Source organism: Pan paniscus, chromosome 12 (assembly GCF_029289425.2).
Source record: "Pan paniscus chromosome 12, NHGRI_mPanPan1-v2.0_pri, whole genome shotgun sequence".
Taxonomy (NCBI): Eukaryota; Metazoa; Chordata; class Mammalia; order Primates; family Hominidae; genus Pan; species Pan paniscus.
The window spans coordinates 78306264-78333876 of NC_073261.2; the positions used below are offsets into that span (position 1 = coordinate 78306264).

At 40.8% G+C, this 27613-nt stretch overlaps 1 long non-coding RNA gene across 1 annotated transcript in view; it reads right to left on the bottom strand.

Annotated features, from left to right (window-relative positions):
* LOC106634454 (uncharacterized) overlaps nucleotides 1-27350 on the bottom strand; it is a 50155-nt gene extending 22805 nt beyond the window's left edge. Inside the window, exons 1-4 of the long non-coding RNA XR_008624361.1 lie at nucleotides 25624-27350; nucleotides 25435-25506; nucleotides 24921-25009; nucleotides 21727-21852 (exon numbers count right to left, since the gene is read on the bottom strand). This is a non-coding gene — a long non-coding RNA (uncharacterized LOC106634454). The remainder of the gene's footprint in view (nucleotides 1-21726; nucleotides 21853-24920; nucleotides 25010-25434; nucleotides 25507-25623) is intronic.
* Nucleotides 27351-27613: the final 263 nt, after the last annotated feature.

The following is a 27613-nucleotide window of genomic DNA, read 5'->3' on the forward strand; positions in this document are numbered from 1 at the left end:
ACTAGCTGGGCATGCTGGTGCATGCCTGTGGTCCCAGCTACTCAGGAGGCTGAGGCAGGAGAACCACTTGAATCCAGGAAGTGGAGGTTGCAGCAAGCCAAGATTGCGCCACTGCACTCCAGCCTGGGTGACAGAGTGAGACTCCAACTCAAAAACAAAAACAAAAGCAAACAAACAAACAAACAAAAAACCAGGAGTCTTTTCTGGTTTCTAAAAATTATACTGTACTATATCAAAGGCTGGCTGGCTCCAAATATCAATAAATGACTGAAAGTTGGCTTTAGATGTGTTAGATGCTGGTTAGTTACTTTAGAAGGGGCTTGGATGTGTCAGGTGCTAAGAAGCTACTTCAGAAGGGGCATCCTGGACTTCTCCCCTCCCTCAACCTTTACCCCCTACACTCCCATTCCCCTGCTAAAGAGAACACCTCACATTGAAAATACTTTATGAAGTACTGAGATGGTTTTTATATGTTATCTCACTTAATCCTCCCAAGAGTCCTATGAGAGAAGATTATAATTATCCCAATTAAAAGTAATTCCATTTACTGCTTTCCCTAGAAACATCATTGCCTTGGCTCAGTGACATTATACTCTCCAGGTTTTCCTCCTCCTCCCTCACTGCTCCTTCTCAGGACCTTTGCTGGCTCCATTTCTCCCTGCCCCTTTAATACTGATGTTCCTTAGGACATGCCCTGGAGTTGTGCTACACGAATCCTAGGCCATCTCATTCATCCAGGAACTTTAATTGCAGCATGCATGTCTAGGCTCACCAAGACCTTCTGAGCCCAATCCTCTCTTGGAGAGCCAAGCCTTTACAACACTTGTGCTTGGATATCTCAAAGGTCCCTGAAATACCATATGTCTAAAGCTGAATGCCTTCTCTACCCCCACCCACCCACCACTCGCCATTACCACTGAAAAATCTGGCTCTTGGTCCTTAATTTCTCTGTCCCCAGCCCACAGTCAATGGTCAAGCCCTGTCTGCTGTTCCCCTCCTCATGGCCTCTCACTTCCACCGCTACCATCACCTCCTCACTAGGACTCCTGCAGTACTCCCTAAATGGTTCTGCCACATCCACTGTGTCCTTCTTTAACCCACTCCCTGTAGAATAACCTGAGAAGTTTTTTTAAAATACAAATCTCATCAAGCCACACCCCTGCTATAACAGTCAATAGTTGGCCATGGCCCTATAGATATGGCTCCCCAGCTTTAATATGGCCTCTGAGACTCAGGGCAGTATGAGTCCCTGCCCAGCTTTCCAGCCTTATCTCACCCCACTGTCTCTTTCACCAACACTCCTGCTTCTCTGGCTTCCTTTCAACTTCTTGGAAGTTCAAGGGTCTTGGTACCCCATGACCTTTACATCATCTGTTCTTCTCATCCAACTAACTCTTAATCATCCTCAGAATCTCAACTTAAATGTCACTTCCTCAAGGAGATCTTCCCTAATTCTTTAGATAAGGCTAACTCCCTTTGGGATGTGCTCTGATGGCACACAATCCTCATCACTATGAAAATGACGTGTTTAATGTCCGTCTGCTTATCCAGACTGTAAGCACCCCAAGAGTGAATTATTTTCAGCACTCTATCTTCAGTATCCAGTGCAGTGTCTAACACATGCTTTGTTTTGTGTTGAATTAAGTGGTTTGTCCAAGCCAGGTTGGAAATGTCAAAGTAAAGACTTGAGCCCCAATCTGCCTGACTCCAAAGGCCATTTTCCCTACACCTTTTTCCATCACTGTGTATTCCCCTCCTCCCACCACTTCTTAGATGTCCTGAAATGGCAGTCATGTGGTCATCCCTTAGAGGAGGTAAATCTCAGCCTTTTGGTTGAGAATCCCCTATATCAATCCTCAAGCATCCCAGGCAAATGTGAAGACCAGGGAAGAGCTGCTCAAGGGCCCCCTAGTGTGGTGGGGTATGCGTTTGCTCTAATGTGTGTCCACAAATTCTTTGATACTCCTCTCTGTGAGAAATGGAGCTTAAGCCCCTTCCTCGAGTGTGGACGGGATTTAGTGACTCAAATCTAAGGAGTAATTTTGGCACAAGTGACCCGCTGTAACTTCCGAGACTAGATCATAAGGACATAGGAGCTTCCACTTTGCTCTTGAGATGGGAGAGTTCCCTGGTCCCTGCCTCTTCGTCGTTCAGACGCTCTACCACTCTGCTGTGCTGCTCTGCTCTTCTGCCAGTGGAGTTTGGGGTTTTTATGGGTACAGGATGGGAAGCATGGTGGGCCAGGGTGGTTTAGGAAAAGGCGACATTCAAGCGGGAAAACAGGGAAGTAAGTGATTTGGGCCACAGTCTCAGGCTTTTCTACTTAAGGGTGGGGCTTCGTCAGGGACCCTGCCTTTTTCAGCCTTGAATTTCTCTGCCTCCTGTACCTGTCACTCTCACTTGGATCACCTCACTCTGGGGAAGTCAGCAGCCATGTCATGAGGACATTTAAGTAGCTCTATGAAGAGAGGACCACATGGTGAGAAACAGGGGCCTCCTCCTACCAAAACAGCCAGCCAGACACTGAGGCCTTCTAGCAACAAGCCATGTGAGTGAGCCATCTCAGAATGAGATCTTGTAGCCCAGTTGAGCCTTCAAATGACTGCAGCCACAACTGACATCTTGACTGCACTCCCATGAAAGAACTCTGGGCCACAACCACCCTGCTAGGGTGCTTCCAAGTTCCCAACCCACAGAAACTATGAACTAATGCTTGTTGTTTTAAGCTGCTAAGTTTGGGGGGGGAGCAGTAATTTGTTACACAGCAGTAAATAACTAATACAGAATAAGAAAGAGATATAATGGGATCATGGGGAACAGGGGGAAAGAACAGCTATTGTGTAGAAACCCTTTATCTTTTTATGGATGTGATTATGTTGCACATGACAATGCTGAGGTGAGAGGGGGGGTACCAGGGCAGAAAGGAGCCTGAATTCGAAGTGGGCTCCCAAATATGAGCCCCAGACAACCCAAGGCCAGTAACGGAAGAGTGGAGGCAAGAACTATAAGGCCAATGGTGGTATGCAAATGTAGCATCCATAACCAAACACTGAACTACAGAAGGATATCTAGAAGTGGGCGCCAGAAGACCAAACTGCTACAGAATCAGAGATATGTCTGAGATCACGGCAGAAAGAGAGGAAGTAGAAACGGGGTTCCGCTGTGGGCCTTCTGCCCCAGCTGACTGAATTTCCACACACTCCATATATGAAGATTTCTTCTCCTAAAGCATGGTAGAATGAATGCTGCTGGGCCCCACCCTATCCCCTTTACCATCTGAGTGTTGGCTGATAACACTCACAGCTGCCTGCTCTCTCTGGAGAACTGGACTGTAACCACCCACCTCCCCCACAGCAGACCTGGGTCAATGACTAACTGGCAGAGGGGTATGAAGAGCTGGTGCCTTTGCCTTGAGGTGGGACTAATGTTGGTGCAATTTATGCTACAGAGCTTCTCATGGAATTAGACTTAAGGTAATTTCCAGCTGAGACCATGTTCTTCCTCTGCTCTTTCCAGCAACCCTCACTCCTCTTTCCCAAGAGTGCTCCTGCAATAAATCACTTGAACAAGAATCCCCATTTCAGGAGATGTTTCTAGGAATCCCAATCTATAACACATCTTAAAGGCATCCCATAGTTTCTGATATTTGTATGTCAGTGTGTATTGTGTGTGTGTCTTTGCATGTTTGTGTGATTGTGATGATGATCAAGAAAAAATATGTAAAATGAGAAAAAAATAAAAATTAATCTTGCTTAAAGAATCCATGAATCAATAAAGTGAGAAGGCAAAACCTAGCAATTTGGTTAAATGGTTTAAAAGAAATACACATTAGTGATTTCTCTAAATATTTGTTGTAGAACACCTTTTCCCAAAACCTCCTTCCCTGTATGCGTCTGTGTTCGAGTTATTCAAAAGAAAAATTTACGAAAGACTTAGAAGGCAGAAATGAAGCAGGACTACCAATCTCTAAAGGTTGTTGTGGTTAGGTGCAGTGAGAGACAGATATGCAGAGGTGCTGATGTGTCCTAAATTAGCCTGGCTTTTTCCACTCTGTGTCTAACTCTTCTTTCCAATTGTTGGATCTGTTCACTGACAGTGACCCCACACCCACTATCAGATGCAAAGGCAATAGCTCACCATGGTTTTCTCCACCAGGCCTCCATCATTGTCTGACTTCAGTATCTGGATGTGCCTGGCTTCCCCAATTCCCTAGCAGGCTCTGACTTGTCCAATCATGCCAGTGTGTCAGGAGGGTTGATTAGTGATTTTCTCTCATCCTCCAACTTCCTTGTTGTGGACTTTACATCCTGAAATTTCCCCATAATTGTAAAGGGTCTTGTTTCTATAACAAATCCTTTATTCCATAATACTTGAGGTGGTTGGCTTCCCTGATTACACTCTGATACCCTGATATACTCATGCACTGATTATATTTCATTGCCGTACTGCATGGTAACTATTGTATATTTCATTAAATTGGTTTAACATTAATTTTGTTGATGTTATTTTTCACTAGAAACAGTCAACTCTCTAGATATATGTATGATATTGAGAGCTTGCTACGCTTTTAGCATGGTCACCTGAGGAAAACTTTACAAAATTAGGGGGAACATTGAATAAACACTGAGATATTAACAGGCATTGGCAATGGAAAGAAAATGGAGGATTTTCATTTGGATCATATTTCCCATTCATAATTCTGATTACAATGTGAAAAATAAATTATAGACAGGTTAAGAATGGAAATGGGGAAACCAATTAGTAGGGTATTGCAGCAGTCCAGGCAGGAGATAATGGTAGGTTGGACTAAGATGGTGGCAATAGAGTGGGAGTGAGGAATCTTTGTCTGCCAGAAGGCCACCTAGACACAAATAACCATGTCAAAGGTAACAAAAGCATCTTTGTCTCTGAACCACCATCATAGAAGAACTGGGACATTTTACCTTCTGGATTCCCTCTCTTTCCTTGTAGAAATCCCAAATGTCTTGTATGTTGTTTAGCTTTAACTTTTTTTGCTAGCACTACTTAATTTGTTTTTGTTCAACAATGCTTAATATGCTTCTCACTACCTAGTCACTGCTTTAAGTGCTTTTCAAAGGTTGGCTCATTTAATCCTTATTATAGCCACTGTGCCATTTTCCTGGTGTTTTCAGTTGGCAGCAAAAACTTCTGTCACCACTGCCATTGCTGCTTCTATCACAGCTATTGGTCTGGCTGATGGAGTTTGCTTCTATTCCTGTGGTGGCTGTTAGTCTCTCTGACATAGGGAGGAATATCAGTTGGGTTTCATGGTTGCAAGCAACAGAAATGAATTCAGATTATTTTAAACTGCAAATAAATTTATCTGTAAAATACCAGGTACCACCACCCAGCCCTTTGAGTATTCAGTATTCACATACACCATGCTCCCTTATTTTTATACTTTTACACACATACACACACACCACTAAATATAATACAGCTTTTCTTCATAGTAACCAAAAATGTTCTCATATCCTTGCCGAAATGAGACAATCCACTGTTTCATCAGACACTGCATGCAGGATTTTGGGGCAATTTAATTTCTTCTTTGGTTCAATACAATCCCATGTTGATATTCCACAATCTAGGGACTAAATTTTAAAGTTAAACACCACAGATACACCTATATAGAACAGTGGGAAGAAAAGAGAAGAAAGAACTGGGAATTTGTTTTATACACAACAACTAAAGAAGTATGGATAGAGGCTTCAGTATATTTTCAAAGATACTCAAACCTTATATTTATCCCATCCCACATACTATTCTTACAATGTTATTGTCACTCCTTCCACTAATAGATGTAATCTAGGTTTTCACTCCTTTATTCTGGGTGGGAGTTTATGATTCCTCCAACCAATGAAGTATAAGCAAAGTGATGCTATGTGACTTCCAAGACTAACTCATAAGAAGGATGCTCTCTCTCTCTTTCTGTCTTTCTCTCTCTCTCCTCCACATGCCCTTGGAACCCAGCTAGCCAAGAGGGAGCATCAATTGCCAGACATATGAGTGAATAAACCTTCAGATTATTCCAGAAGCCAGGCTTGGTGTCTTGCAGCTGAGGCCTCATTTATCAGGGAACAGAGATAAGCCTTTCCCATTTTTCCCTGTCTTAATTTTTTACCCACAAAAGCCATGAGAAGTAAATAATTACTTTTTCTTTAAGCCACTAAATTTTGGGGTAATTTGATATGCAAGAATAGTTAACAAATACACAGTCTTATAAGCATGATTTCATCAATAGAGCAAACCAGAATAATGTCCTGAGAGATAATGAGATGGTCAAGGTCCAGTGTAGCAAATATGGTGCAGTGACAAAGGTTTATATATAGCTGAGTTAGGACACCAGTGTTGTACTGTTATCATTGCCAAGTGAAAGCACCTTGTCTAAAGTGTTTATATTTGTTGGGCTGGAGAAAATAATGAAAGCATTTAACATGTTATTAGCTGTGTTCCAGGTGTCAGTGGTATTGATCTGCTCCTGTAAGAACACTGCATTTGGAAAAAAAGTTGCAGTGGGAAATACCAGTTGATTAAGTTTATGACAGTCCACTTTCATACTCCAAGACTCAACCATGTTATTCACTGGCTAAAATGGAAAATAGAATAGGAATATGGTAGGAACTGCCACATCTGTATCTTTCACATCTTTGAGGATGGCACTGATTTCTGATATTTCCCTCAGAAACATATTCATCGGTCTATGCAATAAATACTTATTGAGCACTTATTATGTGCCAGTCATTGTTCTAGGAGCTGGGGATAGAGCAATAAACAGGCAAACAAAATATCTGCTCCCAATGAGACTGCATTCTAGGGAGGGAAACAGACCATATACAAACAAATAATTGAACAATCTATTGCCAGGTATGATAGGTACCATGAGGTAATACTGCTTTTCTGTAAGTATTTTGCTAATAAGGAGATGCCCCAAGAACTTATACTTGACCCTTCCTATTATAGTACTTACTCTATGAGTCAAGGAGTCAATGTAAGGATTCTTCTAGTTGCTGAGGTTGTCTAGTTCTGACTGTGTTCTGTATGTCTTAGGTAAGGGGAGATAACCATGAGATGAGAGTTTGGGCTCTCACATGACCTATCATGAGGGCATTGGGTCAAAATTCCACTTAATACCTCTTCCTTACAAGCGTCAATATTAACGTGGTTCTGGACTTCAAAAAATTAGTGTACGTCTATGGTCATTGTTGAAATGCCCCTAAATGTTTTGAATATTTCCCTTTCTCTCAATCACACTTATCAAGTAAGTGGCTTCAGATCCCTTGGAGAAGACTGAGGAGGAAGAGTCACAGTATGTTCTTGTGATGTGGGTATAAACTCCTTCCTAAGGCATAGTGAGCCACTCTGTCAGAGGCGTGTGAACCAGGACAACTCCAACTTGAATAGGAGCTGGCTAAAATGAGGCTGAAACCTACTGGGCTGCATTCCCCAGCATTCTAAGTCACAGGATGAAATTGAAGGTCAGCACAAGATACAGGTCATAAAGACCTTGCTGATAAAGCAGGCTGCAGTAAACAAGCCAGCTAAAACCCAACAAAAGCAAGATGGTGACAAGAGCGTCCTCTGGTCGTCCTCACTGCTACACTCCCACTGGCGCCATGACAGTTTACAAATGCCATGGCAACATCAGGAAGTTGCCCTATACGGTCTAAAAAGGGGAGGCATAAATAATCCACCCCTTGTTTAGCATATCATCAAGAAATAACCATAAAAATGGGCAACCAGCCACCCTCAGGGCTGCTCTGTCTATGGAGTAACCATTCTTTTATTCCTTTACTTTCTTAATAAACTTGCTTTCACTTTACTCTATGGACTCACCCTGAATTCTTTCTGGCACGAGATCCAAGAGCCCTCTCTTGGGGTCCGGATCAGGACCCCTTTGCTCTAACATCTTTCTGGCAACCACGGAAGAGACTATAGTGTGGAAACCCCTGACCCAAAGGCTAACTTTGGGTAAGTGGTGGGGTCTGTTAACATCTTTCTGGTGAAACCTGAATGAGTGATACTGAGGTGACCCCCAACCCAAAGGAAATAGACTACAGCACTGATTGGACAACTTTGTGTAAGTGGGGTGCGTATACCTGGGTAAAGAATGGGACTGGGGTAGATGCCCAACTTAGGGGAGTTAGAGTCTCTCCTAAGACAGAGTGGGTTAGAGGACCCTCTTAATAAAAAGCAAGGACGCTTGACTGACCTTGGGTTAGAGGCCCAACTTAGGAGGGTTAGAGTCTCTTCTAAGACTTAAGGGGTTAAAGGCCCCTCTCATTAAAGTCCCTTTTGGCTAAGAACGAATTTGGCACTGTGGGATGTTAACTGCTATTCTCTTTGGATTAATCTGCCTTGCACGCTTTGCTGACAGCTGTGGGTGACAGGATTAGGCATGTACAGGATCATGGGACATGGGGAGATTTCTCCTCCCCACAAAGGGGAAACTTGAGAGTTGATGGGACTGCTGGAAAAGATCCTTTCATGACGACAAGTGGCCACCTGAACTTTTCAGTGTCAGCTGCAATGGGTGGTTCTTTCTCTGGCCTCCCTGAGTGCCTTGCCTTCCCCACCCTGCCTCAGGCAGTGCTTTCCTCTCTCTCTTAAACTTGTTGAATGAATGGTAAATATCATTGTTTATCTCCTGTAAAGTTTTGATTCGAGGAAGAAAGGACTTGTGAGGCTAATCTTAAACTGTAGCGAATCTGGTGTGCTTTGTGTGTCTTTCTTTCCGTGTTCTATAATGGAGAGGAGTACCTTAGGATAGAATGTGGGCCTAGGACACCTGCAAGCCCGCTGTTCAAGATGGCCCCGGAAACTGGTCAGTCATGTCTTTGGGAGTTTGACCTTGTAACCACGTGGCAATCGTTTCTCTTGGTCTCTACCATCACAATGGTGACCGAGGTTCAGACTTCAATTCCTGGCTTAGGGGATGAGTTCTTTATCTTCCACTGTCTGTGTATTTATATGTGTTGTGTGTGTAACACAAAAGAACTTTGATTAATTGGTTTAATAATACGAGCTTAAACCAAATATTTTGTCAGAAAAGTTAAAAATTTAATGCCTTTTAGTTCATGTGACTTAAGTAATCTTTGGGAAATAAAGATAGTTTTAAAGATTATTGGTAAAATAAAAATGTCTTCAAAAGTGTAAATACTTGGTCTAAATTATGCAGGTAAGATATTAAATGTGCTAAATGCTTTAAGGCCACAAACTGCTTCTTTAACTTTTGAGCATTAGATTCTAGATAAGGCTTAGGACATGTGGAGTTAGCCATGCCCCTAGCTATGCTGCAGTCAGCCCTTATCTGCACTTCTGCCTAGTGTGTCCTATGCTAGGCTCCATACCTAGTACATAATTAAAATCCTGAGCTTACCAAGGTTTTCAACAAAAGTAAAAGTCACTAAGAGTTAACATTGTAATGAGACTACCAAAGAAACAGCTCTACATGCAAGGTGTGTGAGGAAACTAGAATGTGTTTTTGGCAAACACAATTATAAGAACTCATGGGAATGTGGATTTCTTGCCTAAGTTTAAAGGGTTAAAGGATTTTTTTTAAGTGAGATAGGAAAAAAATCTAAAGGTTTGAACAAATTGTGGAAGGTTTGTGAAAAATTAATTGTAAAAGAAATTCTGTGTGTGAACATATTGGCTAAAATTAAAGGGGTAATACCATCCTGGCTAACGCAGTGAAACCCTGTCTACTAAAAATACAAAAAATTAGCTGGGTGTGGTGGCAGGTGTCTGTATTCACAGCTACTCGGGAGGCTGAGGCAGGAGAATGGCTTGAACCCAGGAGGCAGAGCTTGCAGTGAGCCAAGATTGTGCCACTGCACTCCAGCCTGGGCGACACAGCGAGACTCCATCACAAAAAAAAAAAAAAAAAATTAAAAATTAAAGGGGTATTATTCAGTTTTTGCACTCAATTCAGTAAATTCAGTAACTTGGACATTGGGATAAAAGCACAACAGGTTTTTCTTAAAGCAAAAACCTGCTTATTATCTGCTCTTTAACAAAAATGTGTAAAGCGTTATAAAAGGTTTATGAAAATCTTACCTTATCAAACTGATTAAGATTGAATACATTTGTCTATAAGGTTGCATTAAGAATTGGGTTTGACATCAATAAGATACTAATGTGAAGGTGAAATTTGGTGTATTTGGTTTAAAAGTCTTACAGGAAGCATTGTCAAATATGAAATGGTGTTGGTTTTCTTTGGGCTGTATTTGTATAAATATGTTACTGGTATGTGTTCCAAAATTATTTTAAAAACTATAATTCTAATATGATTTAGTGTTATTAATAATTATAATTGTTACATAAAATTTTGTATGCCACAGAAACAACCAAATTTGTCAATTGTGTTTTTGACTGTGGCTGTCCTAAGACATTTTCTCATCCACAGACAATTGTTGTCTTGATTTAGTCCTCTTTCGAAGATGGTTTTAAAATCAACTGTAGGACTTCAACAAGTGCACTTAAATGCAGGTTTTCTGATAACTTTAGAAACTGTGACATCAAGATAGAGGAAAAAACTTTCAGGACTCTCATAGAGAGCTGAAGTGTTCATAAATATCAAGCAGAACAGGAGTTAACTAAATTAACTGAACCAATAAAAAAATTGAAGTAGTCTTTTTAACTTTTTGCTTAAAACGATGCTGATCTTAGGCTGGGCGTGGTGGCTCACTTCTGTAATCCCAGCACTTTGGGAGGCCAAGGAGGGAGGATCACAAGGTCAGGAGATCGAGACCATCCTGGCTAACATGGTAAAACCCTGTCTCTACTAAAAATACAAAAAATTAGCCTGACATGGTGGCGGGCACCTGTAGTCCCAGCTACTCGGGAGGCAGAGGCAGGAGAATTGCGTGAACCCAGGAGGTGGAGTTTGCAGTGAGCCAAGATCGTACCACTGCACTCCAGCCTGGGTGACAGAGTGAGACTCCGTCTCAAAAAAAAAAAAAAAATTGGTGGTGGAGGTTCCAAGATGGCCAAATAGGAATAGGTCGTCTACAGCTCCCAGCATGAGCAACACAGAAGACGGGTGATTTCTGCATTTCCAACTGAGCTTTGAAGAGAGTAGTGGTTCTCCCAGCACGGAGTTTGAGATCTGAGAAGGGACAGACTGCGTCCTCAGGCAGGTCTCTGACCCCTGAGTAGCCTAACTGGAAGGCATCTCCCAGTACGGGCTGACTGACACTTCACACGGCTGGGTGCCCCCTGAGACAAAGCTTCCAGAGGAACGATCAGGCAGCAACAATGGCTGTTCTGCAATATTAGCTGTTCTGCAGCCTTCACTGGTGATACCCAGGCAAACAGGGTCTGGAGTGGACCTCCAGCAAACTCCAACAGACCTGCAGCTGAGGGTCCTGACTGTTAGAAGGAAAACTAACAAACAGAAAGGACATCCACACCAAAATCCCATCTGTACATCACCATCATCAAAGACCAAAGGTAGATAAAACCACAAAGATGAGGAGAAACCACAGTAGAAAAGCTGAAAATTCTAAAAATCAGAGCACTTCTTCTCCTCCAAAGGAATGCAGCTCCTCGCCAGCAACAGAACAAAGCTGGAGGGAGAATGACTTTGACGAGTTGAGAGAGGGCTTCAGAGGATCAAACTTATCCGAGCTAAAGGAGGATGTTCAAACCCATCGCAAAGAAGCTAAAAACCTTGAAAAAAGATTAGATGAATGGCTAACTAGAATAACCAGTGTAGAGAAGACCTTAAATGACCTGAAGGAGCTGAAAACCATGGCACAAGAACTACGTGACGCATGCAAAAGCTTCAGTAACCGATTCAATCAAGTGGGAGAAAGGGTGTCAGTGATTGAAGATCAAATGAGTGAAATGAAGTAAGAAGAGAAGTTTAGGAAAAAAAGAGTAACAAGAAATGAACAAAGCCTCCAAGAAATATGGGACTATGTGAAAAGACCAAATCTACATCTGATTGGTGGACCTGAAAGTGATGGGGAGAATGGAACCAAGCTGGAAAACACTCTTCAGGATGTTATCCAGGGGAACTTCCCTAACTTAGCAAGGCAGGCCAACATTCAAATTCAGGAAATACAGAGAACGCCACTCCTCGATAAAGATGCTCCTCGAGAAGAGCAATTCCAAGACACATAATTGTCAAATTCACCAAAGTTGAAATGAAGGAAAAAATGTTAAGGGCAGCCAGAGAGAAAGGTCGGGTTACCCACAAAGGGAAGCCCATCAGACTAACAGCAGATCTCTTGGCAGAAACTCTACAAGCCAGAAGAGAGTGGGGGCCAATATTCAACATTCTTAAAGAAAAGAATTTTCAACCCAGAATTTCATATCCAGCCAAACTAAGCTTCATAAGTGAAGGAGAAATAAAATACTTTACAGACAAGCAAATGCTGAGAGATTTTGTCACCACCAGGCCTGCCTTACAAGAGCTCCTGAAGGAAGTGCTAAACATGGAAAGGAACAATTGGTACCAGCCACTGCAAAAACATGCCAAATTGTAAAGACCATTGATGCTAGGAAGAAACTGCATCAACTAATGAGCAAATAACCAGCTAACATCATAATGACAGCATCAAATTCACACATAACAATATTAACCTTAAATGTAAATGGGCCGAATGCTCCAATTAAAAGACACAGACTGGCAAATTGGATAAAGAGTCAAGACCCATCAGTGTGCTGTATTCAGGAGACCCATCTTATGTGCAGAGACACACATAGGCTCAAAATAAAGGGATGGAGGAAGATCTACCAAGCAAATGGAAAAAAAAAAAAATCAGGGGTTGCAATCCTAGTCTCTGATAAAACAGACTTTAAAACAACAAAGATCAAAAGAGACAAGGCCATTACATAATGGTAAAGGGATCAATTCAACAAGAAGAGCTAACTATCCTAAATATATATGCACCCAATACAGGAGCACCCAGATTCATAAAGCAAGTACTTAGTCTAAGTCTACAAAGAGACCTAGACTCCCACACAATAATAATGGGAGACTTTAATACCCCACTGTCAATATTAGATCAATGAGACAGAAAGTTAACAAGGGTACCCAGGACTTGAACTCAGCTCTGCACCAAGCGGACCTAATAGATATCTACAGAACTCTCCACCCCAAATCAACAGAATATACATTCTTCTCAGCACCACATCACACTTATTCCAAAATTGACCACATAGTTGAAAGTAAAGCACTCCTCAGCAAATGGAAAAGAACAGAAATTATAACAAACTGTATCTCAGACCACAGTGCAATCAAACTAGAACTCAGGATTAAGAAACTCACTCAAAACCACTCAACTGCATGGAAACTGAACAACCTGCTCCTGAATGACTACTGGGTACATAATGAAATGAAGGCAGAAATAAAGATGTTCTTTGAAACCAGTGAGAACAAAGACACAACATACCAGAATCTCTGGGACACATTTAAAGCAGTGTGTAGAGGGAAATTTATAGCACTAAATGCCCACAAGAGAAAGCAGGAAAGATCCAAAATTGACACCCTAACATCACAATTAAAAGAACTAGAGAAGTAAGAGCAAACATATTCAAAAGCTAGCAGAAGGCAAGAAATAACTAAGATCAGAGCAAAACTGAAGGAGATAGAGACACAAAAAACCCTTCAAAAAATCAATGAATTCAGGAGCTGGTTTTTGAAAAGATCAACAAAATTCATAGACCACTAGCAAGACTAATAAAGAAGAAAAGAGAGAAGAATCAAATAGACGCAATAAAAAATGATAAAGGGGACATCACCACTGATCCCACAGAAATACAAACTACCATCAGAAAATACTATAAACACCTCTAAGCAGATAAACTAGAAAATCTAGAAGAAATGGATAAATTCCTCGACACATACACCCTCCCAATACTAAACCAGGAAGATGTTGAATCTCTGAATAGACCAATAACAGGCTCTGAAATTGAGGCAGTAATTAATAGCCTACCAACCAAAAAAAGGCCAGGACCGGACGGATTCACAGCCGAATTCTACCAGAGGTACAAGGAGGAGCTGGTACTATTCCTTCTGAAACTATTCCAATCAATAGAAAAAGAGGGAATCCTCCTTAACTCATTTTATGAGGCCAGCATCATCCTGCTACCAAGGCCTGGCAGAGACACAACAAAAAAAGAGAATTTTAGACCAATATCCCTGATGAACATTGATGCAAAAATCCTCAATAAAATACTGGCAAACTGAATCCAGCAGCACATCAAAAAGCTTATCCACCATGATCAAGTGGGCTTCATCCCTGGGATGCAAGGCTGGTTCAACATGCGCAAATCAACAAACGTAATCCATCACATAAACAGAACCAAAGACAAGAACCACATGATTATCTCAATAGATGCAGAAAAGGCCTTCGACAAAATTCAACAGCCCTTCATGCTAAAAACTCTCAATAAATTAGGTATAGATGGGACATATCTCAAAATAATAAGAGCTATTTATGACAAACCCACAGCCAGTATCATACTGAATGGGCAAAAACTGGAAGCATTGCCTTTGAAAACTGGCACAAGACAGGGATGCCCTCTCTCACCACTCCTATTCAACATAGTGTTGGAAGTTCTGGCCAGGGCAATCAGGCAGGAGAAAGAAATAAAGGGTATTCAATTAGGAAAAGAGGAAGTCAAATTGTCCCTGTTTGCAGATGACATGATTGTATATTTAGAAAACCCCATCATCTCAGCCCAAAATCTCCTTAAGCTGATAAGCAACTTCAGCAAAGTCTCAGGATACAAAATCAATGTGCAAAAATCATAAGCATTCCTATACACCAATAACAGACAAACAGAGAGCCATATCATGAGTGAACTCCCATTCACAATTGTTTCAAAGAGAATAAAATACCTAGGAATCCAACTTACAAGGAATGTGAAGGACCTCTTCAAAGAGAACTACAAACCACTGCTCAATGAAATAAAAGAGGACACAAACAAATGGAAGAACATTCCATGCTCATGGATAGGAAGAATCAATATCAAGAAAGTGGCCATACTGCCCAAGGTAATTTATACATTCAATGCCATCCCCATCAAGCTACCAATGACTTTCTTCACACAATTGGAAAAAACTACTTTAAAGTTCATATGGAACCAAAAAAGAGCCCACATTGCCAAGACAATCCTAAGCCAAAAGAACAAAGCTGGAGGCATCACACTACCTGACTTCAATCTGTACTACAAGGCTACAGTAACCAAAACAGCATGGTACTGCTACCAAAACAGAGATATAGAGCAATGGAACAGAACAGAGCCCTCAGAAATAATACCACACATCTACAACCATCTGATCTTTGACAAACCTGACAAAAACAAGAAATGGGGAAAGGATTCCCTATTTAATAAATGGTGCTGGGAAAACTGACTAGCCATATGTAGAAAGCTGAAACTGGATCCCTTCCTAACACCTTATACAAAAATTAATTCAAGATGGATTAAAGACTTAAATGTTAGACCTAACACCATAAAAACCCTAGAAGAAAACCTAGGCAATACCATTCAGGACATAGGCATGGGCAAGGACTTCATGACTAAAACACCAAAAGCAATGGCAACAAGAGCCAACACTGACAAATGGGATCTAATTAAACTAAACAGCTTCTGCACAGCAAAAGAAACTACCATCAGAGTGAACAGGCAACCTACAGAATGGGAGAACATTTTTGCAATCTACCCATCTGACAAAGGGCTAATATCCAGAATCTACAAAGAACTTAAACAAATTTACAAGAAAAAATCAAATAACGCCATCAAAAAGTGGGCAAAGGATATGAACAGACACTTCTCAAAAGAAGACATTTATTGCAGCCAACAGACACATGAAAAAATGCTCATCATCACTGGCCATCAGAGAAATGCAAATCAAAACCACAATGAGATACCATCTCACACAAGTTAGAATGGCAATCATTAAAAAGTCAGGAAACAACAGGTGCTGGAGAGGATGTGGAGAAATAGGAACACTTTTACACTGTTAGTGGGAGTGTAAACTAGTTCAACCATTGTGGAAGACAGTGTGGCAATTCCTCAAGGATCTAGAACTAGAAATACCATTTGACCCAGCCATCCCATTACTGGGTATATACCCAAAGGATTTTAAATCACACTGCTATAAAGACACATGCACGTGTACATTTATTGTGGCACTATTCACAATAGCAAAGACTTGGAACCAACCCAAATGTCCATCAATGATAGACTGGATTAAGAAAATGTGGCACATATACACCATGGAATACTATGCAGCCATAAAAAAGGATGAGTTCATGTCCTTTGTAGGGACATGGATGAAGCTGGAAACCATCATTCTCAGCAAACTATCGCAAGGACAGAAAACCAAACACCGCATGTTCTCACTCATAGGTGGGAATTGAACAATGAGAACACTTGGACACAGGATGGGGAACATCACACACCAGGGTCTGTCGTGGGATTGGGGGAGGGGGAGGGATAGCATTAGGAGATATACCTAATATAAATGACAAGTCAATGAGTGCAGCACACCAACATGGCACATGTGTACATATGTAACAAACCTGCACGTTGTGCACATGTACCCTATAACTTAAAGTAAAATAAAAAATAAAAAAGTTACTGATCCTTTGTTTTGTTTTGCAGAGTTAAGAAAACTTTTCTTTTAAGCTATTTATAGCTTTCAACAATTGAGTAAAGTATACCCCTGTGGACAAAATTTGGAGCCTATTTGTTTCTCCTACCTGATTTCTCCAGAATTTGGAAACTATTTCTAACTATTCTAAATTTATGGCAATATAGTTATTTGCATAAGTGCAATAAGAATCTGTTTTCTTTTGCAACAGGACACAGTCGGAAAAATTGGTTATTTTACCAAGACTGTCCGGAATGGCATGCTTTCCTTTAAGAACTCAAATTTGACTTATAGAGCCAATAAAAGCCCCTTGGGGAACTAGCCTCATACCTCGCCTACAACAGTCCCTGTTCAAGGTTTCTGACCTGTTGTAAGTAAAGAATGTCACTTTTGAACAGGTCCAGGAGCCCCAGGTTATCTTGGGACCCCAAGAGGAGAGGAATTTACTCAACTCTTAGGTATTTGAGGGCACAAACCCATGGCTGGCCTTGGCTTTAAAAAAGTCTTATCTGAGATTCCTTCTATGAAACAGTTCCATCAAAGCCAATTTACAAAAAGCCTATGTGAAAAAATAATTATTCCTGCTGCACTTTATACAAATAATCAGACAAAGCATAAGAAAGCAAATCAGTCTTACCATAATTTGTCTTTAGTAAATATGGGAAACTGGAGAGAAAAATTATGTTTCAAAAACTATGGTACACTTGTTATTAGATTCTAGTATCATCAATTGTTTTTAAGATTGTTTCTGCAATTTAGACTAACCTTGTTTATTCCTGTGAACCAACCAGTGATCTCTGGCTGCTGCTCAGATGGGTGATGTAAAAATCTGGATCAATATTCTAATCCTGGGCACACAGTGGAATCTTCTAGCAACCCCATATCAGCTTGGTTCCAACAGTTGCCTAGTTCATGGAAAGCCTTCTAATTTAGTTTACCTGGAATAATTTTACTTATTTTGCTTTACTGTTGTGAAATATATTGCTGTTGTACTCTTTGTGTAGGGATGCAGGATAAGTTTACTGAATGTTTTCTTAAGTTGAACACTTATTAATCTTCCAGATATCACCTTTTGTCAGAATTCGGAGTTTTGAATGGCCCTCGCCATACCAACACTTTCTGACTGAGCTCCTCTCTACCCTAAACACAAAAGACCCTAATAGTTAGGCAGGAACATAATTGCCCCTGTTCAGCCTGAAGAAGTTGCAGAAGATGCATCTTCATCCCTCTGCAACCCTTAGGATTAAGGGGTCTCCTATAAAAGGGATGGGGGAAATGTCAGAGGCGTGTAAACCAGAACAACTCCATCTTAAATAGGAGCTGGCTAAACTAAGGCTGAAACCTACTGGGCTGCATTCCCAGATGGTTAAGGCATTCTAAATCACAGGATGAGACTGAAGGTCAACACAAGGTCAGATCATAAAGACCTTGCTGATAAAATAGGCGGCAGTAAAGAAGCCAGCTAAAACCCACCAAAACCAAGATGGTGATGAGAGTGTCCTCTGGTCGTCCTCACTGCTACACTCCCACTGGTGCCATGACAGTTTACAAACGCCATGGCAACATCAGGAAGTTGCCCTATATGGTCTAAAAAGGAGAGGCATAAATAATCTACCCCTTGTTTAGCATATCATCAAGAAATAACCATAAAAATGGGCAACCAGATGCCCTCGGGGTGGCTCTGTCTAGAGTAGCCATTGTTTTATTCCTTTACTTTCTTAATAAACTTGCTTTCCCTTTACTCTATGGACTCACCCTGAATTCTTTCTTGCATGAGATCCAAGAACCCTCTCTTGGGGTCCGGATCGGGGCCCCATTCGTGTAACCACTTCTTCAATGAAAGAGTTCTGCATTGTGAATTGAAAACCAAAAACAAAATTCTAAGCCACCCCCAGCCATCTGAATGGACTTCCTCATCTGCTGGTGTGCTCTAAAATTTAACCTGAAAGACTGGTTCAGGCCTTGATGGGAAGTGAGGGTCTGACGTGCCTTTTTATACCCTCCAGCATTAACATCAAGGCAGACCTTAAGTCTGATAAGAAATATTTACAATTTATTCTCTCTGAAACCTGCTATCTGGAGGCTTCATCTGCATGATAAAAGTTTGATCTCCACAACCTCTTATCATAACCTAGACAATTCCTTTCTATGGATAATAACTCAACCAATTGCCAATCAGAAAAGTTTTAAATCTACCTATAACCTGGAAGTTTGGAGTTGTGCTGCCTTTCTGGACTGAACCAATGTATATCTTAAATGTATTTGATTGATGTCTCCTGTCTCCCTAAAATGTATAAAGCCAAGCTGCACCCCTACCAACTTGAGCACGTGTTCTCAGGATCTCCTGAGGGCTGTGTCACCAGCCATAGTTACTCATACTTGGCTCAGAATAACTCTCTTCAAATATTTTACAGAGTTTGACTCTTTTCATGGACTGAATTCATCCAGGTAGGAATTGGGTGAAATGCTGTAACTTAATTTGGGAGTAATGAAAATTAGGTATTATTCACCAGACCTATTTTATAAAAAAATTGCAAATCAAGTAGGGCTTTAGAAGGCTGCCCTTGTCTTTCAATCCCAGGAATCTCATGAAGAATAAACCAACATCAAAGATCTCTTTAGAGCAGATCCTTCTGATTACCATATGGCCCAGAGCCTATTCAGAAGCCTCACTCACTTTGCCTCTGGCAATTAATTCCAGAACTTGGCCTGTGCCATCCCCCCGCACCTTTCCATCCCCATCCTTGGTTGATTTAACTTCAATCATTATCTTATATACACTAATTATCTTTACCTATACTACTAATTACTTACTACTAATTAACTTAACCTAGGACAGAAGCCAGAATTTACTAAAGTTCTTGCAAAGAGCTGCAATAACATTGTTAGGAAAAAGCTTTTCTCCAGTTTCTCATCAAATGAACACCTCTCTGCAAAGAACATCACATATTTTTAATTACTCTACCAATACAACTTTTAAGGCAGAGATTTGCTTTAAATTCATGTCAAGGTCATCAAATGAAATTCTGAAGAGCTATCTTGAACATTTTGTAATAATCTATTCTAACTAGAAAGGAGTTGAAGCACCTTTTTAAATTCTTGCAAACACCATTCTCATTTTATTATTTGAATGAATGTGCCTGGGGCAAACTTACCTAGTTTTAAAAAAAAAAATCCCTAGCAGATACTTCCAAGCAACCTGTTTCTTTCCTGCACTGGGTCTACATTTTTCGCAAAGTTCCTCATCTTTAGAATGTGTTTGCTCTTGGTCTTTCCTGAAGAAATGTCTTATTCAGCATTTACTGCTTCTTCCATTCCAGAGGTGGGGAGATGCACTGGCCATATGGAAAGAGAGATCAGTAATTTCTGGTGCTTAATGTATACTACATTTGAGACGGGCTCAAGATTTAAAGGAATGAGCCAGCTTGGAGTTACTAACTGTGGAGTCGAAAGTGGTTTCATCAGATTGCATTTGAATTTCTAATTCCAGCCCTTCGCTTTCTCCCTGACTCTCCATTCTCAAATGGCAAGGCTGAGAGAATCCTCAGTGCATTCCATCTCTTCAGACCTGAGAAACATCATTCAGAGGAATTATCGCTGTGTCTCTCATCACAGTTCTGTCCATTTGGAAAAGGGCACAGAGTTCAGGGAGTAGCTTCAACATGGGCCTGAGCCTTTCTCCAACATTTCCAAACACTTCTATTTCTTTTGTGGCTTACTCTCTATTTTGCACTTTTATCTCAGCTCTTGCTGAAGGTTGCCCCTGACCCCAAATTCATTGCCCCTCACCAAGATGACTCACTGAGAGCTGCTCTGAGGAGCAGCATGACAGGGTGGAAAGAGTGGATTCTGGAGCTATAGCTGCACTCAAACCCTGGCTCTGCATTTACTGGCTCTGAGACTTTGACCACATCTCTCGCCTCTGTGAACACCAGTTTCCTCATCTGGAAATGAAGTGCATCGGTCCTACGTCAGAGGGTTATTATCAGAATTAGAATAAATATATGTAAATTCAAGGGAATCTCTGAAGAGATAATTCTAACCTTCCAACCACAGGAGCACGTTTACTATTAGGTCTGACCTTGTTTTGCTTTTACCGTTCCTAGTTTCAGCTGGGCCTCAAAAGCAAAAAGGCCAAGATCCAACAAGAAAATCTGTTTCTGCTGTATTCTCTTGGCTGCCTAGGAAGACTCTTTTGGCAGGCTTTCTGGTGATCTGTCCAAGCCTGGGGCCTCTCTTCCCTGGAGTTTCCATCACCTTGTTTAGAGGAGAAGAAACTCTAAGCATCATTATGCAGTGCCTGAGAGGCAGTTGCTCTCTTTCTTAATCTGAATTCCTTTAGTCCTTTCTTTCCCTCTTTGTCTCCCAAAGAAACCAATCTGCACACTGTGGGACATAGAATAATGTTTATTACAAGGATGACAATAATAATAGCAGCCTCTATTTATTGCCTGCTTCCTATTGTCAGACATGGGAGACCAAGCACATTATATATTATCTCAATTATTATGTAATAGAAATGGCAAATATTAATGCAGTATAAAAACATTAAAAGGGGTAAAAATGGTATTTCATATTGATAAAATGTACAATCCACCAAGAAACTATATTAGTCATGAACTTCCATGCACCTAACAATATAGTTTCAAAAAAATATGAAGAGAAAAGATTCTAGCATTTTACAAGGAGAAATCGACAGAATGACTATCATGTTAAAAGTTAACACACTTCTCGATAAAAGATATCGAAAACACAAAATTAAGCATAGCAAGAGTTAATAACATGGTAACAAGTTATAGAAATTTGCACTCAACAGAGATTACACATTGTTCAGAAACATGTGGAAAGAGTTACAACTAACCATGTATTAGGCCATAAAGAAAATGTTCATAAACAAAAAGCAGCATTCATACAAGTATATTTATTGAAAAAATGCAAAAAACTTAGAAATTAACAACAAAAGGATAGCAAAAAAAATTGATCTAATTAGAACATTTAAATGCCTTTTTATAAATGTTTATTGCATGTATCAGTCAGGGTTTAATCAAAGATATTCACCCCTTAAGAAATATATAAATGTGTTATAGAGATTTTACCTTATGCAGTTGTGGTTGCTGGTTGAATACTAGTCTCTGTAAGGGTATTGTCATTGCATCTGATGCTGGAGCTGGAAGTCCTCAGGGCAGGCAGTCAAGATGTAAAATAGGGAGAGCAAGAACAAGCTGGAACCCATAAGCACAAGCTTGAGCCAATAAGACAGGCAAAAACCTGTGTTTGTACTTGTTGCCTCTGACCTTGGTCATGCAGAAGCCAGGGCCCTTTGTCATGAAACTAGGCACACGCACGCACACACACACACACACACACACACACACACACACACACACACACAGATACACACACACACACACTCCTGGCCCAAGAGTCAGAGAAGCTGAAGGAGGATCCAGGGGAAGATGGAGCAGTTCCAGTCCTGGCCACTGCCCACACCAACAAGGAAACAGACAAGGTATGTGAGTTTCAAAATGGCTGTTGCTTCATTTACAGTCTCCAAATCCCCCAGGGGAATCTCTCTTGTAATACAGCCTAACTGGAAACATTCAAGAAAGGGAATTCTGGGAAATGTAGTTCAGCCTAGTCAAGGCAACACGTTACAAAGCCACTTCAGTCTGTCCTTTGCCAAGTTTGCAGGCATACATATCTCCATAGTTAACCTCCAAATAAAGGAAATAATAAAGTCATGCTTCTGCCTAACATAATACAATTATCACCATGCAACCAAAAATATGGTCACTCAGGGGTCAGAGACTTTTTCTTAAAGAGCCAGATAGCAAATATTTTAGGTTTTATAGGTCACATAGTTTCTGTTGCAACTATTCAATGCTAGCATTGTATCATGAAAGCAGCCACAGAAAATGCATAAGTGAATGAATATGACTGTGTTCCAAGAAAAACTTTTTTATAAAAATAGATGACCAGCTCATGAGCCATAGTTTGTTGAGCCCTGCGTTAATTCTTTTATGAAAAGAGAATAAAAAGTCCTCTTTTTGATTTGGGTGATCTTTTATTCTTCTCCTAATTGATTCACATGTCACTTTTTGATATCTTGTAACTTAAGTATTGAGAAAAAAGTTAACTTAGCATATGTTATATTAGATAAGGAGATGAGAAGGAAGGAAGAAAACAAAAATATTTGGTTAATATATACATAATATGCACATCGAAGTAAGTATTCACAACTATCGTAGTCCTCTTTTCTGCAATGTTCATGTGGTCATAGCTGGTATTTATAACTGCCTTCTTCTACTAAGCATTCATATTTCCTTATCAAGCCCTGTAACTAGTCACAGTTCCTTATCTGTTTCCAAATTTATTCCTAAAAGGTCTGACCATTGACAGTTCTGCTTGAATTAGAGGTTGTTGTAGTTTTACACTGACTTAATAATCACAAAATATGAGTATACTAAAAGTTTCCCTAGAGGGTCTCCTGCATTCTAGACATAGCCATTCATTCCATGGTAACAATTTAATTTTCCCTTGATAGTCAAGATCAGTCAACACAGCCAGTGTAGTAACCCCTTTCTTGATATGCCATTGATTCAGTGGCATTAGGAGCTCAGAGTGGCCAAGTGGCAGTCTTCTCAACTGAGTGTTCAATGGAATCATTGTGTCCCTGGTGGAAGCATTTCTTCCTTTGGAACTAAGACTTCTAGAGCAGTAGAGCCTAAAATTTTGGGGATGAAAATAAAATTGTGCTAGTGGATCACTAGGGATGATCATGAGAACAACAACTTCCATTTCCACCTTTTGCTTCCTAGACTTGTAAAGCTTGCCATGGTAGAAATAGCACTATAGAATGGATATTGATTTAGAACATTAACCACAACCTCAAGGACCTTGACCCAGTCCCATAAGGTGTTGCCCCCCAGCTAGTGTGATAACTGAGCCTTTCAAAGACTATTCTACCATTTTAACACATCGATTGCTTCAGAATAATGGGTAACATGGTACGACTAGTGAATTCCATGAGCATGAGTCCATTGCCTCACTTCATTTGCTGTGAAGTGAGCTTCTTGGTTAATGGTGATGCTATTTATATAAAGTATTATGACAGTTCAAAATGGTAGTTTTGGCAGAAGCATTTCAAGCAGAAAAGGCAATTCCATATTGAGTAAGAACAAAGTGCTGTCCCTTCTGTGATGGAAACAGACCAATGTAATCAACCAGCCACCAGGTAGCTGGCTGATCGCCCCAAAGAATAGTGCCATATTGGGGGCTGGCGTTGGTCTCTGCCTTTAACAGAGATTGTGTGCAAATAGGCCCTGGTGAGTGAAAGTTCATGATGCTGAAGCCCAGAATAACCTTCATTTGTTCATGAACCCTGTGGGCGATAACAAGAGTGACTGGAGAAGGATGACTGACATCCACAGAACAGATTATCAAAATCCTCCTTTACTGAGTCACCTTTTCATGAGCACTCATGTGGGACACAAATATCTTCATATTCTGTGTCCGGTTGCAGAGATCTATTCACGTATCTCTTCTCCACATATCAGTTTTCCAATTGTGCCTTCCAAGTCCCCGAACATCCAGCCAAACCATTAGCCACGCCCATGAACTAATGTAGACCCATATGTCTAGCCATCTATCATCCTAGGCAAAATGAACAACACATATCCTGTTCAAAATCCCACCTACAGGAAAGATTTCCCTTTAAGACAGTCTTTCAGGGCTGTCCCAAAGTGGGATTATAGTGTTACAGCTATCCACTTCCAGGTGGTACCTGAATATCATGAAGAATGAGCTGTAAGCAAACCTCAAGTGTTTTCTTCCTCAGTCAGCTGATCGTGGGGAAATCCTCATGAGGCCATAAGTGTGGTTGAAGGAAAGAAGTAAATGTAGCATCAATAGAAGACATGGACATCTGAGCTACTTCCTCATGCAAAATACTTGTGCCTCCAAGACCTGCTTAAATTCGATCTTATTGATACCACTTCCATTTGATAATGGAGTGCTGCTGTCCATGTCCAACTTTATGGCTTAGTAGGGCAGACAGTACCCACAATAGGCAGCTCAGGCCCCATGGTAACTTTGTAGCTCAGGGTCATAGGTTCAGCCTCTGAGGCCCAGTAGCAAGTCAAAAGCTGTTTCTCAAAAGGAAAATAGTCACCCCCAGAGAATGGTATGGCTTTGCTAAAAATTTCTAAGGGTCTCTCCTGGGATTCACCTATAGCAGCCGGCCAAAGGCTCCCAGCAGAATCTCTGTGAACCACTAATACTACAAAAGTACCTTCAGGTCTTCTGAATCACATGGTCCAGTTGGCAGAACAGCTTGCATGCCAGGTTGGGCCATTGTAGAGCTTACTCTTACTCTGGAACCTACAAAAAACAGAAAGCTTTTCAGGTGACTGAGTAAATGAGTAAAAGTAATATGTGCAAATGAGAAATATATTGCCTTCAAATGCCAAAGAGACCCAGTAGGCATCACGCCTCTTTCTTAATAGTAACCGAAGCTTGATGCAGCAATTCGACCTTCACTGACGAAGAGAAATCCCTTCATATATCAGATAATTGGACCCCTAGAAATTTCACCAAAGTAGCAGATCCTCAAATTTCTCTGGGATTTATCTTCTGCACTCTTTGGCACCCAAATGTCTCACTGATGTGTCTAAAGTAAGTAGTTGCTACCTTCTGCTCACTATGTCCAATAAGCATAGTATCATCAATTTAATGATGTCCCATGGAAAAGTAAATCAAGGTCTCTGCAGACCAGTTTATGACAACGGGCTAAAAAGTTGATATACCTGAGGTAAGACTGTGAAGACATATTATTGCTATCTTGCCAGATGAAAGTCAACTTCTTTTGATGGTCTGTACTAACAGGTATAAAGATAAAAGCATGTGCCAGATTAATAGCTGCATACCAGGGATTTGTTAATTTGCTCCAGCAACAAAACTACATCTAGAAAAACAACTACAATGGGAGTCACTACCTGATTGAGTAGTCCATTGTCAATCTGGCTGAATCATAGCCTCTGCATCTTTCAATTCCTTTTAGTGCCACCAATCTCTGCTATTCCTCCAAGAATGCAGCATTGCTTTTAGTTTAGTGTTTTTGTAAGTAGAGACAGCTTACAAAATGGCTTCCACTTGGTGTTTCCTACCATTATAGCCCTCATTCCAGGTGTCAGGAAACCACTACGGGGATTCTGCTAGTTACTGAGTATGTCTATTCTAATTATGCATTCTGGAACTGGGAAAATAAACACACAATGATTTCAGGACACATTGGGCCCACTGTGAGATGGACCGGAGCCAGGTATTAGTTCTCTATTGCTGTATAACAAATTATCCTGAAACTTAGAAGCTAAAAAACCAAACATTTATTATCTCCCAGTTTCTATGGGTCAAGAGTCTGGGAGTGGCTTACTTGGGTACCTCTGGCTCAAAGACAGGATTGTAGCTAAGCTGTTGCCTGAGGCTGCAGTTTTCTCAAAACGTGATTGTGGATGAAGGATCCACAATGTCTTTCTGTTTGTGTGAGGGCCTCAGTCCCTCACCATACCACATGGGTATCTCCACAGAATTGCTCTCAATATGACAACATGCTTCCCTCAGTGCAAGTGATCCAAGAGAAGGAAAGAAAGAAAAAGAGAATGAAACAAACAGAGAAGTCATAGTCATTTTAAAACCTAATATAGGAAGTGTTGTCCCATTATTTCTGCATTATTTCTGCCATAGTCTGTTCATTAGAAGCAAGTCATTAGGCCCACCCCATACTCAAGGAGAAGAGATTACACAAGGCATGAATACCAGGAAATGGGGATCTTTAGGGACCACTTCAGAGGCTGCCTACCACCTTGGGTTATTGAAATAAAATTGAAAGTTGTCAAGTGCAGTGGCTCACACTTGTAATCCCAGCACTTTGGGAAGTTGAGGCAAGAGGATCACTTGAGCTCAAAAGTTTGAGACCAACCTGGGCAACATAGCAAGACGCCACCAAAAAATTTTTTAAAAATTAGCCAGGTGTGGTGGTGCATGCCTATAGTCCCAGCTACTCAGGAGGCTGAGGTGGACGGATCACTTGAGCCCAGGAGTTGGAGGCTGTGGTGAGTTATGATCATACCACTGCTCTCCAGCCTGGGCCACAGAGCAAGACCCTGTTTCAAAAAAAAAAAAAAATCATGAATGATTTAGAAATAAATATCAAGAGCCAAAATAGCAAAATTCATGACATCTTAATACAACACATCCTATTTTACAGATTGGAAACTCAAGGTGGGGGAATAGTTAAAAATTATTTGCCCCAGGTCATTCAGGTCATTTAGTTAATAGCAAAACCAATACTTAAAACTCAGTCAAATTCCAAAGGCTCATTCTGACTATGACCTCTTTCTTCCAAAATGTCCTTTAATTAGGTCAGTTATGCCGCTTGGCTTCCACTCCTTTCCCTGTCTTCCTACTTTTCTCTCCTCTTCCATCAAAGAGAAACTATTCAGAGACTGGTATATTTACTTTATGGGAACAATTATGAGACATCCTCAAATGTGAGGCCATACTTTTTCAGAGAAGAGACAATTTTAAATAATAACCCATGGCCTATTACACTGAACTGTTCCTTCCCCACTGCTGATTTTACATCTTTCCTTTACTTTTTGCCATTTGAGCAGGAGCTGGTGACATTGATACTACAATTCAAACACACTTGTTCCTTAGCAACAACAGCTAAGTTATCTTTGCAGGTACCTCAAGTTTCAGAGCTTCTTAGAACTTCGTCTCTAAAAGGGCCAGAGTCCCTTTCAGAACGATAAGTCAAAACTTTAAAACATGATTTAAGTTGTTTAATCACATACCCTTATCCCCTCCCACTCCTTGCTTTTCTCTTTCCCTCTTTCCTGGAGACTGAATCGGTGAGATCTCAGAAATAACTTCTGTAGTCTGGGAAAATGCTGATGTTACACTTGGCTGCCCAGAGAACAGTTT